Source organism: Pelophylax lessonae, assembly GCF_965119305.1.
Source record: "Pelophylax lessonae genome assembly, chromosome: 2".
NCBI classification, from domain to species: domain Eukaryota; kingdom Metazoa; phylum Chordata; class Amphibia; order Anura; family Ranidae; genus Pelophylax; species Pelophylax lessonae.
In genome coordinates this window covers 512,120,808-512,133,721 of record NC_138769.1, presented here as the reverse complement: position 1 = coordinate 512,133,721, position 12,914 = coordinate 512,120,808, and positions in this window count along the sequence as shown.

Below are 12,914 nucleotides of genomic sequence, written 5' to 3'. Positions count from 1 at the left end.
ACCAGATGTAAGGAGGACTCTGATGGGGACACCAAATGTAAGGAGGAACTCTTATGGGGGCAACTGATGTAAGGAGGGACTCTGATGGGGACACCAGATGTAAAGGGGGACTCTGATGGGGACACCGGATGTAAGGGGGACACCAGATGTATAGGGGGACTTTGATGGGGCACTAGATGCAAGGAGGGACTGTGATGGGGACACCAGATGTAAGGGGGGGCTGATGGAGACACCAGATGTAAGAGGGGACTCTGATGGGGACACTAGATGCAAGGGGGACACTGATGATGACAACAGATGTAAGAGGGGGACTCTGATGGAGGCACCTGATGTAAGGAGTGACCCAGATGGGGACACCAGATGTAAGGGGGCACTCTGATGGGGACACCTTCTATACAGTGGTTTTATTTTCTTTTGCTTGAAATATGGATGTGATTGGCCTACTTTTAAGTAATATTAGAGAGCAATTCAGATCTCGGCTGGAAGAAATTTTTTAGCAACCGGACCTCCTTGAATTTTAATTTATTACCCCTGCGCTAGGTGGACATTTTTGTGTTGCAGAAATGTGTGCAAAATTGTGTGCGTTCCTGTAAGGCACAAAAACACACAGCCCTTTTGCAGGTATGCAGTTGTGCCATTAAGTCTTAATGACACAACCACACCACAATGAGCGTTTGCACTCATTCACTTGCAGCAAAACATATGGTAACAAAATACCATGTGTTTTGGTGCAGCACGAATTTTAAAAAAGTTATACAGGTTTAACATCTATCTGTACTACATTTTGATTCTTTTTGTATACTGTAAAAAAATATATATATTCGCAGCGCGCCGCTAACGTGTTCGTGTTTGGCTTGAAAAAAAGGTGGCAACCCTTTGGCACACAGGGCACACAGTTTTTAAGAAGGTTTACTTCCAACATTTTGGGCCTTCCAGCACCAGGAGATGCTGAACCTAGAGGGGTAAGTGTGGCGGAGGGGGTGGAGGGGGCGGAGGGGGTGGAGGGGGCGGAGGGGAGGGAATACTTGCAGCAAACAAAGAACTTTTTAGCTGCAATTAACAGGTGGTCTGAAGCATGACCAAATTAGAAGAACACTTCAGTTGGGAAAGAGCTGTCTTTTATTTAGCTAGGAAGAGGAGGTCCTGTGGGTTCCAGAGGAGGCAGTAACCCATACCTTCCAACTTTTTGAGATGGGAACCAGGGACATCTATTAGCAAAAGTATGTAGGCATGGGACACACCCCCTGCCACACCCCCTTAAAGGGGAATTATAGAAACACAATTATTAGTTAAACCCACAGGTGCTTTTTTTTTTTTTTTTTTTTTACCACTGATATTTATTTATATTGGCTTTTGAAATTTATAGATGCAATTTAGAAATTTACAACTATATAGATCAGACCTAAATGAGGGACAAATGAGGTGAAACGAGGGACAGAGGAACTTTGTTCCAAATCAGGGACAGTCCTTTGAAATCAGGGACAGTTGGGAGCTTTGTTAACCCATTGTGTACTAACGTGAGGCGAGCCAGGAAAACACTGACAGGGTGCTTACAATGGTCAGCTTTTACACATTTATGTGAAAACTTTCTAAGAAACATGAAAAAAAACTGTTGCTGTAACTGCTTCTAAAGTGTTAGCTGGAGCTGGACTTCTAAATTGTTTGTCACTAACGTAAAGTCCATTTAAACCTACTAAGCCACCAACACCATACTCTCTACTGATTGATAATGCTGCTCTGCAAGGATGGCTATGGTAAAGATGCAGTGGAGGAGGGAATGTAGTCACCCTAAGACAGTAGGTGTCTACTAGCTGATCACCAGCTGAAAATAAAGGATTGAAAGACTGAAAAAAAAATGTAAACTAATGCCGACACCACATTCAATGATTGCTACATTCAGCATTTATGTTTTTGGGCCTAGTTACTTTTTAATGTAATGAATATGACCTTAGTACTCCTTTAGGGTTATGGTCAGGTTAGCCATATGTTGAATATCAGAGATGTTTGGGGACACAAGTTATTTATAACTTGTTTTCAGTACTGAAATCCCCATGCCAAGAACTAATGTACTGTAGTGTCCAGATTTTTCATGTGTGTGTGTGAATGCTGGCTGAAAAACAAATGCCCTTTTCTGTCAGCAGCGTGCGTGGGTAGTGGAAAAGGAACACCACAAGTGTTTTAGAAAAGAGGGAATGTTTTGTGCAAGTGATCATTTTGTACCAGAGGTTTTCTACATTATATACAACAGCAGAGTGTGGGAATGTGTCTTAGTAAATGCACAATATGATGCAACTTTCCTGTTTCAGTTTTAATTTAGCCAGAAAATGGTTTCACTTCTTAGCTCCATATGTACAGTTTCTGTATAAGTATACATAGTATACAGCAGGGGCTTATCTACTGTGAGGCAAACAAGGTGTTTCCCTTGTGTGGTATTTTACAGGGGGATGGTGGCGCTTCCCAGGCAGAGGGAACACTAGCGAGCAGTCCTGTCACCAAGGACTGCAGAGAACAGGGGCAGACTGGGCCGCCAATCTGATGCCTCAAAAAAAGCCGCCACAGAGGCGCAGACAGTGCCTCCTTACTAACAGTATTAATCCCCAGCCGAGACTCGTAGCTGGCACCACCGCTGGCTCTACTGCCCACTGGTTGCTAGGGCCACAATGCCTGGCATCTAGCAACCAGTGACATCACATCCCCGCCTTAGATCTCAGGGGTTCATGCTGGGACCCACCCAAAAGTGAAGGACTGCAAGTCCCAGCATGAACCCCTCAGAGCTAAGGACGTAACACCCCCCCAACTAGTGAAGGACTGCTAGTCCAAGAATGAAGTCCTGAGAGTCCTGAGATCTAAGGATGTGATCCCTTAGATCTCAGGGCCCAAGGTTCACTCATGCTTTGACCGCATAGCAACACCGGACTGGGAATAAAATTCAGCCCTGGAAAAAATGTCATACCAGCCCCATAGCATTATTATACCGGCCCAACAGCATAGCGCCATTATTTCCTTGTTCATAAAAGGGAAAACCATGCATTTTAAAGCAAATTTGAAGAGTGTATTATACATAGATAAGATAGATATGAAAGCATATAGGGCTTTATATATAAAAAAACAAATTCTAGTTAAAAGTGGTAAAAGTGCGGACATGGTAAAGGAGATGTCATAGGCTGTGCGGACATGGTACAGGTCATGTCAGGGGCTGTGTGGACATGGTACAGGACATGTCAGGGGCTGTGTGGACATGGTACAGGAGATGTCAGGGGCTGTGCGGACATGGTACAGGAGATGTCAGGGGCTGTGTGGACATGGTACAGGAGATGTCAGAGGCTGTGGAGACATGGTACAGGAGATGTCAGGGGCTGTGGAGACATGGTACAGGAGATGTCAGGGGCTGTGTGGACATGGTACAGGAGATGTCAGAGGCTGTGGAGACATGGTACAGGAGATGTCAGGGGCTGTGGAGACATGGTACAGGAGATGTCAGGGGCTGTGGAGACATGGTACAGGAGATGTCAGGGGCTGTGCGGACATGGTACAGGAGATGTCAGGGGCTGTGGAGACATGGTACAGGAGATGTCAGGGGCTGTGGAGACATGGTACGGGAGATGTCAGGGGCTGTGGAGACATGGTACAGGAGATGTCAGGGGCTGTGGAGACATGGTACAGGAGATGTCAGGGGCTGTGCGGACATGGTACAGGAGATGTCAGGGGCTGTGCGGACATGGTACAGGAGATGTCAGGGGCTGTGCGGACATGATACAGGAGATGTCAGAGGCTGCGCGGACATGGTACAGGAGATGTCAGGGGCTGTGGAGACATGGTACAGGAGATGTCAGGGGCTGTGTGGACATGGTACAGGACATGTCAGGGGCTGTGGAGACATGGTATAGGAGATGTCAGGGGCTGTGCGGACATGGTACAGGAGATGTCAGGGGCTGTGCGGACATGGTACAGGAGATGTCAGGGGCTGTGCGGACATGGTACAGGAGATGTCAGGGGCTGTGCGGACATGGTACAGGAGATGTCAGAGGTTGCAGACATGATGAGGGGGGCGGGATGAGTGGCAGCAGGGGTGGTGGTGAGGGGGGTGGAATCAGTGGAAGCGGTGGTGATGGTGAGGGGGTGGGATAAGTGGCAGCAGGGGTGGTGGGAGCGGTGGTGGTGAGGGGGGTGGGATCAGTGGCATCAGGGGTGGTGGTGAGGGGGTTGGGATCGGTGGCAGCAGGGGTAGTGATGAGGGGGGTGGGATCAGTGGCAGCGGTGGTGGTGATGAGGGGGTGGTGATGAGGGGGGTGGGATCGGTGGCAGTGGTGGTGAGGGGGGTGGGAATCGGTGGCAGTGGTGAGGGGGGTGGGAATCGGCAGTGGTGGTGGTGGTGAGGGGGGTGGGAATCGGTGGCAGTGGTGGTGGTGGTGAGGGGGGTGGGAATCGGTGGCGGTGGTGGTGGTGAGGGGGGTGGGAATCGGTGGCAGTGGTGGTGAGGGGGGTGGGAATAGGTGGCAGTGGTGGTGAGGGGGGTGGGAATAGGTGGCAGTGGTGGTGAGGGGGGTGGGAATCGGTGGCAGTGGTGGTGAGGGGGGTGGGAATCGGTGGCAGTGGTGGTGAGGGGGGTGGGAATCGGTGGCAGTGGTGGTGAGGGAGGTGGGAATCGGTGGCAGTGGTGGTGAGGGGGTGGGAATCGGTGGCAGTGGTGGTGAGGGGGGTGGGAATCGGTGGCAGTGGTGGTGAGGGGGGTGGGAATAGGTGGTGAGGGGGGTGGGAATCGGTGGCAGTGGTGGTGAGGGGGGTGGGAATCGGTGGCAGTGGTGGTGAGGGGGGTGGGAATAGGTGGTGAGGGGGGTGGGAATCGGTGGCAGTGGTGGTGAGTGGGGTGGGAATAGGTGGCAGTGGTGGTGAGGGGGGTGGGAATCGGTGGCAGTGGTGGTGAGGGGGGTGGGAATCGGTGGCAGTGGTGGTGAGGGGGGTGGGAATCGGTGGCAGTGGTGGTGAGGGGGGTGGGAATAGGTGGTGAGGGGGGTGGGAATCGGTGGCAGTGGTGGTGAGGGGGGTGGGAATAGGTGGCAGTGGTGGTGAGGGGGGTGGGAATAGGTGGTGAGGGGGGTGGGAATCGGTGGCAGTGGTGGTGAGGGGGGTGGGAATCGGTGGCAGTGGTGGTGAGGGGGGTGGGAATCGGTGGCAGTGGTGGTGAGGGGGGTGGGAATAGGTGGTGAGGGGGGTGGGAATCGGTGGCAGTGGTGGTGAGGGGGGTGGGAATCGGTGGCAGTGGTGGTGAGGGGGGTGGGAATCGGTGGCAGTGGTGGTGAGGGGGGTGGGAATAGGTGGTGAGGGGGGTGGGAATCGGTGGCAGTGGTGGTGAGGGGGGTGGGAATCGGTGGCAGTGGTGGTGAGGGGGGTGGGAATCGGTGGCAGTGGTGGTGAGGGGGGTGGGAATCGGTGGCAGTGGTGGTGAGGGGGGTGGGAATCGTTGGCAGTGGTGGTGGTGAGGGGAGATTGGTGGCAGTGGTGATGGGGGGTGCCATCCTCCCCACCGCCACTGCTTCCCCCCCATCCTATTAGGGAGAAGATCTGTGGTGGTCTGGTGGAGGTCGGAGGATGGGATCAATAATTCTGCTGATTTTTTTAGTACTAACTTGGTCAGACTGTGACAGTCGGACTCGATTCCCCGGGTGCTGGGCTGCTGGGCTGGCGTCCGTGTAGTGGGTCCCTCGGCGCCGTCACCGTGACCGTCCGTCTTGCTGACAGACTCAGTCACATGATCCACCGCCGGCCGGCGCCGCCGCTCTGACGTCATGCCGCTCATAGCGGCTGACATAGTACGGACTTCACCAGGGATGCAGCAGCCATCACAGCGCGGCCGCGGGGCGGTCCCAATAGCGGCCGCGTCTTAAAGCGGCCACAATAGCGGCCGCGTCTTAAAGCGGCCGCGTCTTAAAGCGGCCACAATAGCGGCCACGTCTTAAAGTGGCCACAATAGCGGCTGCGTCTTAAAGCGGCCACAATTTTAAAGCGGCCCCAGGGCCGGCGGCCCACCGGGAAATTTCCCGGTATCCCGGTAGGCCAGTCCGGCCCTGCCGCATAGCCACCAGAGACCCTTCATAGCCACCAAAGACCCCACACAGTCCACCAGAGACCCAACATAGCTCCCAGAGACCCCACATATCCACCAGAGACCCCAAATAGCCATCTGAGAGCCCTCACAGTTCACCGAAGACCCAACATAGCTCCCAGAGACCCCACATAGACACTTGAGAGTCCACACAGCCCACCAGAGAACCCACATAGCCACTTGAGAGTCCACACAGGCAGCACAGGCCACCAGAGACCTCACATAGCCACCTGAGAGTCTTCACAGGTGGCACAGCCCACCAGAGACCCCACATAGCCACTTGAGAGTCCACACAGGCGGCACGGCCCATCAGAGACCCCACAAAGCCACCCAAGACCCCACACATTATTTTATATAAATATCTCCTAAAAAATATATACAACATTTGTAATTGTACATAAAACAACCAAACATTTTGATTTTGGCCGATGCCAAATCGTCCTTAGTGACGTAGGTTGCGGCAGAAGTACTTGGAGTAGCTACTATGCCTGACAACCGTAACGGCTCAGTTGCCTCTGGCTCTTCAGGAGGAGTAGACACAGTGGAAGCATGGCTAGGACCTTCAAGGCCTGACGGTGGCATCACAGTGCCTCTTCCAACTGTGCCCCCCAGCCCTTTTTCAGGCAGACATTGCTTTAACCACTTCAGCTCCAGAAGATTTTACCCCCTTAATGACCAGGCCATTTTTTGCGATTCGGCACTGCGTTACTTTAATGAAAAATTGCGCGGTCGTGTGATGCTGTACCCAAATACAATTGATGTCCTTTTTTTCCTACAAATAGAGCTTTCTTTTGGTGGTATTTGATCACCTCTGCGGTCTTTAGATTTTGCGCTATAAACAAAAAAAGAGCGACAATTTAAAAAAAAAAAAGCCATATTTTTTACTTTCTGCTATAAAACATTACCAATAAAAAAATGTTAAAAATTACATTTTTTTATCAGTTTAGGCCAATTTGTATTCTGGTACATATTTTTGGTAAAAAAAAATCCCAAAAAGCGTATATTAATTGGTTTGCGCAAAAGTTATAGCGTTTACAAACTATGGGATAGATTTTTGGGCTTTTTATTTATTTTTTTGTCTTTATTAGTAATGGCGGCGATCAGCGTTTTTTTGTGGGACATTACAGCGGACAGATCGGGCCCCTAACAGACATGTTTGACACTTTTTGGGGACCAGTGACATTAATACAGTAATCAGTGCTAAATATTATGCACTGTTACTGTATAAATGACACTGGCAGGGAAAGGGTTAACACTGGGGGTGATCAAAGGGGTTGATGTATGCTTGCTCACTGTGGGGGGGGGGGGAGGTTCTGTGGCAGGCACAAAGAGGTCGCGGTTTCAGCTTAGCTAAAACTTCTGATCTCTCCCTGCCTGTCTGACAGAAGATTCGCATTTTTTGTTTACAAAAGCAGGCTGGTCTTCTGTCAGTTTCTCTGACGATCGCGGGAGGTCGGCGGAAATTTCCCAAGATACAGGACCTGTTTGTGCCGGTAACATACACCCACAGTGACTCATGCAACCCAGCTGCTGCTGCTCTGTGTCCCCTTCAGCCTCTGACAGAGGCTAGTGTGTTGGAAACAGTTCCTTCCAGAACGCACCCGTTTATGCTGTATAGCGCATGTGTGGCATGGTACGTGGCATCCACGTGCATGCTAATTGTATTTGAACACACCCTCCAAGCGGTGTACGCCTGTACTTAAAGGCGAAGACTCCCGCACACGTGCGCAAATAGGCCTACGCCATAGACACGCTATCAAGGCAGAGACAAATTGCGGGGGCTTATGCGCCAAGGCGAAAACAACAACCATATGGGGTGAGAGCAGCTTAGGCTGAATATTGTTTGTCACAGTTGATACTTTTCAGGTGATCAGCTCAGGGTAGAAAACAATGAGATAACAATAAACAAAGAAATAATGATTCAAATCAATTTTGCAACAATCCCACAATCGCCTCAACAAGATGTAACTTGCAAGCATAACATCCCGAGTCTCATGGAGGGATACACAGGGCACATGATCTCTGTTATTCTTTTAAAAAGGAACAGTGCATAAAATATTTACAATTTGCAATTATGCCAGCAATCTTTACCTTCAAGGTTTGCTGTGTAAGTAAATATTTTAAAATGGACTCACCAGTCCTGCCACAGGATTCTGTTTTGGGATTTGGTATTCCAAGGGTCTGGATCCCAGGGTCCAGCATCTAAAAAGGAAAGCATTAGAGGCAAAACCTCGTATCTGCTTCCAGAGGCTCAGGCACCATTTTTTTTAGTCCATTGACTGTTTAAGATGGATCTGATAGCTAACCCCTTAGATTCAGTGATCTTTGGGGTAAATAGCATAATCTTCTGTCTTCATTTGAAGAGAAAATGTGGAGACATACTCCACAGTGACCCTCACCTTTAGACACTGGCGAAAAAACTGAGGTACTTCTTGTATGGGAGGGGCTATATAGGCATCCTTTCTGATTGGTTGCCAGTGTTCTTCACCTAAAGGTGGTTATATAACCCATATGTTATGATTTAGGGCTCTGTGTCCCGTGATGTACGAAAAGAAAATAGAATATCATCAAAAAGATATTTCAGTAATTCAATTCAAAAGGGAATATATAGATTCATTACAATTCAGTATATATATATTGTAGACTCATAGTGTCACACTCCAACCAGCTAATAAACTTAAAAACACCTTTAAAGGTTTCCTGAGCCTTTAAATGGTCTCTCAGTCTGGTTTAGCAGGTTAAACAATCATGGGAAAACAGTCATTGACACCTTCCACAAGGAGGGTAAGTCACAAAAGGTCATTGCTAAAGAAACTGACTGTTCACAGAGTGCTGTATCCAAGCATATTAATGGAAAGTTGAGTGGAAGGAAAAAGTGTGGTAGAAAAAGGTGCACAAGCATTAGGGATAACCGCAGCCTTGAGAGGATTGTGAAGCAAAGGCTATTCAAGAATTGGTGTCAGTGCTTCAAGAGCCACCACACACAGATGTATCAGGACATAGGCTACAACTGTCGCATGCCATGTGTCAAACCACTCCTGAACAACAGACAATGACAGAAGCATCTTACCTGGGCTAAGGAGAAAAAGGACTGAACAGTTGCTCAGTGGTCTGAAAGTTATTTTCGGATGAAAGTAAATTTTGCATTTCATTTGGAAATCAAGGTCCCAGAGTCTGGAGGAATAGTGGAGAGGCACAGAATCCAAGTTGCATGAGGTCAAGTGTAAAGTTTCCACAGTCAGTGATGATTTGGGGAGCCATTTCATCTGCTGGTGTTGGTCCACTGTGTTTTATCGAGTCCAAAGTCAGCGCAGCCCTCTACCAGGAAATTCTAGAGCACTTCATGCTTCCCTCTGCTTAATGGGGATGCTGATTTAATTTCCCCAGGACTTGGCACCTGCCCACACTGCCAAAAGTACCAATACCTGGTTTAATGATCATGGTATCACTCTGCTTAATTGGTTAGCAAACTCGCCTGACCTAAACCCCATAGAGAATCTGTGGGTGTTGTCAAGAGGAAGATGAGAGACACCAGACTTAACAATGCAGACAAGCTGAGGGCCACTATCAAAGCAACTTGGACTTCCATAACACCTCAGCAGTGCCACAGGCTTATCACCCCCACCAAGTATTAAGTGGATACTATACTGTACATAGACATACATTTCAGTAAGCCAACAATTCTGTGCTAAAAATTTATTTTTTTATTGGTCTTATGTAATATTCTAATTTCCTGAGATACTGCATTTTGCATTTTTACAAGCTGTAAGCCATAATCATCTAAATTAAAAGAAATAAATGCTTGAAATATATCACTGTGTGTAATGAATCTTTATAATAAATGAGTTTCACTTTTTGAATTGAATTACTGAAATAAATTAACTTTTTGATGATATTCAAATTTTTTGAGATGCACCTGTATATGCACTCGTTATCCGCTTTTAATGTACAAAGAGGAAGAAGTGGCACTCTAATAGGAAGAGGTTAAGCCTAAAGAGGATAGGGTGGATCTTAAACTGGAAGAGGTGGGGAATATTTTCATGAGGGGGGGGAGCCAGATTTTAGTCTTGCCTAGGGCAGCACACAACCAAAATACACCACTGGTATACAGTACATGTGCTTGAATTTATAGACACAGTCAGCATGGCTTGGCCCCACCCCTGCCCCTTGTCACAGGATTTGACTGACGGCTCCCATTGCCTTAGCAAAGCCCGTGAGACCTGAAAGTGAGGGGACTAAGCCACTGCAGACGGGCACAGCGCTGGATCGAATTAGGGCTCATTCAATACGTGTGTGGTTAGGGGGGGGGGGGGGAGGGAGGATACTGCTACCTAAACACTTTTTACCTTAATGCAAGCAATGGATTATGGTAAAACTTGTTAAGGCTTAATAACCACTTTAGTTTACTGCAGACTGGACCTCCAGGTGCAGCGGGAATTGAAACATTTAGCAAATGTGACAGTTCAACTCAGGGATTCTGGTTGTTAAGGAGCTGTCACCTGCCAGTATCCTAACAACCATGACTCATCCCTGCTGTCAGAATGTACACAAAAGAATTGACAGTAAAAGAAAAACAGCATGCAGTCCTCTGGGGACATGTACCAATACAAATAAAACATTTGAAAATTCTGTTCAGCGGGGAGCAGTTCTTTTATTATTGCTTAAAGTGATAATAAAGCCTTGTTTTTTTTGTTTTTTTAAATAACAAACATATTATACTTACCTGCTCTGTGCAGTTGTTTTGCACAGAGCAACCCTGATATTCCTCTTCTTGGGTCCCACGCCGGTGCTCCTGGCTCCTCTCTCATGCCGGGTGCCCCCACAGCAAGCAGGTTGCTCTAGGGGCACCCGGGCAGGCGCGCTCATGACACGTGGCTCTGTGTGTCCACTCACACATGGAGCCGCGGTTCAGCCCCGCCCCCTCCATCTCCGGAATGGCTCCTGTTGCTGCCAAAAGCCAATCAGGAGTGTGAGTCTCCACAGCGGCAAGGCTCTTGCGGATATCGCTGGATCGAGAGAGGGCCTAGGTAAGTAATGGGAGGCCTGGGGGGCTGCTGCACACAGAAGGTTTTTTACCCTCATGTATTGAATGCATGAAGGTAAAAAACATTGTGCCTTTACAACCACTTTAAAGTGAAACATTACAATTTTTAAATTCATTTAATTTAATATTTAAAAAGTAAAAAGAAAATTTGCCTATTGGCATGCTGTACACCTATATGACATATACAATTTAGTACAGCAAAACTGACATTTGCAAAGAAAGAATGACAAATTTAATTACTGATAAATAACATTTCACAGGCATTTGTAAACAAGGTCTCTGGGGATCTCCTAAAACCTGGTTCACACTTTTGCGGCTCTGCTGCTGCGTTTACGTGGGCAGAGCAGCCTATCCATTTCAATGGGCAGCTGTGAGGCGGCTGCTGTGCCTGTGTTGCATGAGGGAAAAAGGTTCCTGCACTATTTTTGATAGATAGCAGCAGGGAAATCTATACTAGACTCCTATCTTATATAAGGGTCGGGTTTAACTATTAAGGGGGCGCCCTGTGCATGGCGTGGGGTTCCGTCTAAAGGTACATACTAGTCCCTTCTTTTTGATAAGGGTCTTGTATGGATTTCAAGGAGGAATTCCACTCAAAAACATAAGAAAAAAATGTGATCCCTCACCAAAATACACACCAAGCCCTAATCATAGCAAGCAGCCTTGTTGCCTGTTGAAATTCTGTATATAGACCTACAGAACAGACAGATAGCGCACAGTCTACATGGGCTTTGCTGCCTAACTGCAGACAGAAGACAGGAAGCTTTTATTATGCAGAGAAAAAACACAGTGTTTTCTATAGAGCAGCTACAAACCTAAACACACTGCCATCTACTGGTTGATAGGCTGGTAGTTGTGGCAAAAAATACATGAACAATGTATTCCAACTCCCCCATTCACAACTACTCTTTTATATATTAGTACCATTTCAGATCTCAGTTCTATCAATCTGATTCTTGTAATCGGTTTAATCAAATGCTCTGATCCACTTTTGTTTCTCATGAGTTGAGAGTCTTTGCATCTCATCCCATAGATCTGGCTCTGGTTTCATGCTGCACGAGCAACATAGGACAGACGTTTAGCAGGAATTCCATATTTGCTTCTGGTGGATTTCCTGATTGAATCCTTTTATGGCCTGGTTTCTTCTTTTACAGCATTTGGATTGTCTGTGTTAATTTATATTTCTGTGTCTCTTTGTTGCTTATCTTTATGTGACACTGATGTGGAGTTTTCCTTAGTTTGAAGTGTTTGCGTTAGTTTATAAAATTTTAAACACACTGAAGTTTCATCAACAATTATACTTCTATTAATGGTTACCTTGCTTGTGTCTTGGTGTAGAATTCTGTATCCCTTTTGAGATTCACTGTACCCCACAAGTCCGCCTTTGCGCAAGCATCCCATTTTGTATGTTTTTCTTTTGGGATGTGCACACAGGCTTTAATTCCAACATTTTTTAGATGGGGTGTAAACTCCCATACATTAATTTTAACTATAGGTAAGCCTATATTATGGCTTACCTATAGGTACTGTAAATATCTCCTAAACATGCACCGTTTAGGAGATATTTACTGTCTGGTAGTTCGGGTTTGTTAGATTTTCAAAAGAAAGCATTGTTGCAGCTGTGTTACTGGCCATTTTCTTTTATACTTTTGCAGTCTTCTTTCTGCTTCTGTATCTTGCCCTGTTGCTGTAGTAGGGTATGACTGGGCTATGACTGGGTTCTCAGCTTTTGTCTGGGTGGGTGTCTGGGTGTGAGGGGGGGGGGGG